The sequence below is a fragment of the Etheostoma spectabile genome, chromosome 18 (assembly GCF_008692095.1).
Source record: "Etheostoma spectabile isolate EspeVRDwgs_2016 chromosome 18, UIUC_Espe_1.0, whole genome shotgun sequence".
NCBI lineage: Eukaryota > Metazoa > Chordata > Actinopteri > Perciformes > Percidae > Etheostoma > Etheostoma spectabile.
The window spans coordinates 17,411,401-17,415,170 of NC_045750.1; positions in this window are offsets into that span (position 1 = coordinate 17,411,401).

Below are 3,770 nucleotides of genomic sequence, written 5' to 3' on the forward strand. Positions count from 1 at the left end.
CCATTTCTGAGTCTGTAGCTATTGAGGAGGAGGAGAGAGGGTTGGGTGAGGGGCAAGGTGGAGGCTGAGGGTGTGGCCTATGACCTCATAAGGAGCAAGATTCCAGATTCGCCCATCTGAGCTTTCATTTTCTCAAAGGCAGAGCAGGATACCCAGGCCTCGGTTTACACCTATCTCCATTTCTAGCCGCTGGGGGACCATAGGCAGACTGGGGGAACGCATGTTGATGTTAGAAAACCTCATAAAGTGACATTTTCATGCCATGGGACCTTTAACCTTGGTACCACACCAGACTCATGTGGGACCGTGAGATGCGGCTGAAAGCTCCAAAAAGCTAGTAAGTAAAATTACATTTAAAAAACATGTACAAAAAACATGCATTGGTCCTAGTATAAGATGACATTTGGAAAGTAGTTTTCTTAATTAAACACCTAGGTGACAGACAGAACTGTTCTGATTGTTTCCAGTTTCTACATTGAACAAAACTTTAAACGCAACACTTTTGTTTTTGCCCCCATTTTTCATGAGCTGAACTCAAAGATCTAAGGCTTTTTCTATGTACATAAAAGTCTAATTTGTCTAAGCCGACTTGAGTGTGCTCACGTTCGATGCCCCCCCTCTAAATACAGTAAAACTGCACATTTTGGAGTGGCCGTTTATTGTGGCCAGCCTAAGGCACACCTGTGCAATAATCAGAAATAGGCCCGGTGTACATAGAGAAAGTCTTAGATCTTTGAGTTCAGCTCATGAACAATAGGGGCAAAAACAAAAGTGTTGCGTTTATAATTTAGGTTACTTTGACCTTTATTACTTTAAGTAAATGTTCTTGATTTTTTACACATCTTCTTACATTCATCTTTAAAGGCTATTTGCATATGAGAGGATACCCACGTGTTTCATTATAATGTCCACCACAAACTCATCTTTCAGTATAGTGTAAAAAGCGCTGCAGCTTCAGGTTTATGGACGCTCTGTGCTGTCGCCAGGCTGGGGCAGATGTGTCGCGTTTGAGCTCTGTGTATTTCTGCCGTAGTTTCAGTTTTCCATCTCCAATCTCTAGCAGCCACATCCCTAAACATTCCAACTTTGTCTCATTAAGAGACCAGAGACCCAAACGGGGCTCTGAGTCAGTCAGGAGGTTACTTCTCCAACAAAAGATGCAAAAGTGGGAAGAGTAAATGATGCCGGAGCTACATGTGTGCTGACTCAGATATAAATAGAAAAGTCAATCTAAAGGAGAATAATAAGTTGAAAGCAATACAGAATGCCGGGGAGCATTACTGCAATGTATTCCATTATGTTTTTATATTTGGATTGTAATCTGTTTCCCTTTACATGAAGATGTTTCCAGCATATTGATTCAGAAAAAGGGAGAAATAGGGTCTATAAATTCCCCAAAATGCAGGAAATGTTTAATGTTGAACTTTCAACCCTTGGCCTTTGTGTTGCCAGGTCAGTTATGATTAGGCCAAATGTCGGTGCCATCTAACTTGCTTATTACACACGTTAAGCATGTTTTGTTGACTTGTGGATAGGTCTACTGATGTTCACTGATTTTTAAAAGTAGCGTTCATGAAGTTGGAAATGATTTGCTGATGCAAAGAGTTGTTCTAAATTCTAAAAAAGTATTTACATTTGATCAGTTTTTATTGAAACTCATCATGGCCTGGAACCCCTGTTGAACACTTAGCTGACTGACAGAACTGTTTGGATCGTTTCCACGTTCTAAAATGTGAGGATTCCTCTGCATTGAGTACTTTTACTTTTAAATACTTTAAGCACATTTTTTCTGATGATACTTACATACTTTTACTTGAGTAACATTTTAAATGCAGGACGTTTACTTGTAACAGAGTATTTTTTACAGTGTGGTATTAGTATTTTTTTTCTTACCTAAGTAAAGGATCAGACTACTTCTTCCACCACTGAAGAGTCACCCTTGGGTGACATCAAGTGGTGAACAGTCACAGCAACACGTCAGCGTGCTCCTGCAGATCAAACTGGCCGCAACAACTACTGCACACATGAAAGTGATTGAACTGAAAGAGATTTTTATTATAATACAGAATATAAAATAAATATACAAGACTTTTTTCTCAACAGTCATTTGTACAGTGCAGGTTTTGCTAAAAGCAGCTAAATAAATGTTTCTTTTTTTGATTTTCCTGCGCTGAGCTATTGCTGCCTTAAATATAAATGCTATGAAAAGACAATACATTTAGGCCATATGTATACTTCAAACCTGTGCACACACTCACACACACACACACACACACACACACATATAATACAGAGGTTATTTGTAGAGGAGTGGACAGACGCACCAAACCTGCAAAGCATTCTGCCGATGCAGCTGGCTGAGAGCTTCAGGGACTGTAGGGCATATGGACGTTAGAAAAGCTTTTCCTGCTGCTCTGCTGCCGTAGAGGATAACTGGCATTTCGTGAGACAAGCTCAACAAGGCGTTTTACATGAATGGCATGGCGGGCATTGAATGCATCGCAGAAACTCAGATTTGCAGATGTCTGTCTATCTGTCTGTCTGGGTGCTAGCGTGCATGTCGTCTGTCTGTATATGACTGTATGTCTGTCTTTTCTGCCTGCCTGAATGCCTGTCTGTCTGCCTGCCTGTCTGCCTGCATGTGTCTGTCTGTCTGTCTTGCTGTCAGTCTGTCTGTCTGCTGCCTGTCTGTCTGCCTGTTGCTGTCGGATGCATGCTCGGCCTGTCTTGTCTGTCTGTCCTGCCTGCCTGTCTTTCTGTCTGTCTGCGTGGCTGTCTGCCGTCTGCTGCGCTTGTCTGTCTGGTCCTGCTTCTGTCTGGCTGCCGAATGATGCCTGGTCTGTTCTTCAGCTGCCTGCATGCCTGTCTGTCTGCCTGTCCTGTTCCGCATCGGTGCATGCCTGTCTGGTCTGCAGTGCCTGTTCGTCTGTCTGCCTGTCTGTTGCCTGTTCCTGTCTGTCTGTCTGGCCTGCCTGTCTGTATGCCCTGTCCTGCCTGTCTGTCTGTCTGTCTGTCACCTGCTGTCGCTTCCCTCGTACCACTGTTGCCGTCTGTCGCTATGCCTGTCGGCTGTTGTCTGCGCTGCTCATGTTCGTCTGTCTCGTTCCTGCCTGTCTGTCTGTCTGCTGGCCTGCCTGCCTGCCTGTCTGCCGTCTGTCCGTCTGTCTGCTGCCTGTCTGCTGCACTGCCTGTCTGCCTTCTGTCTGTCTGGCTGCCTGGCTCTGTCTGTCTGCGGCCGTCTGCCTGGTCTGTCGTCAGGTCTGACTGTCTGGCCTGTCTGTCTGTGTAAACTATGGACAGAGGGCAACATTTGCGCTCACATTCAGGCACATGCGATACTATCCAAGAGGAGGAAATGTGAGGAGAGCGGCCTAGAGCTGCACTACATTTCATATAGGCGTGAACAAACGCGTGTTTGTACATATCTACACACACACACACACACACACACACACACACACAACTTTCATAGCACTGCCAGCATTTTAGTGTCTAAAGCAAGACATTAAAAAACATGAAATACTTTTGTTTTTATTTACCACTAAATATTTGAGCAACAACAGTGCATTAAAAGACAATAATTGTATCAATATCCCAATTAGAAATTCTGAAAATGTTTTATGTGCAGCATTTACAGACATACTTGTAACTGCGCTTCAGTACTGCGTGAGGAGAAGACAACATCTACGAGAAAACCAGAGCTGATCCTCCGTCGGGATTGTTTGCAGTCTTTAGAGGTGGGACACAATGCGGTGAAATCAAATAGTTAG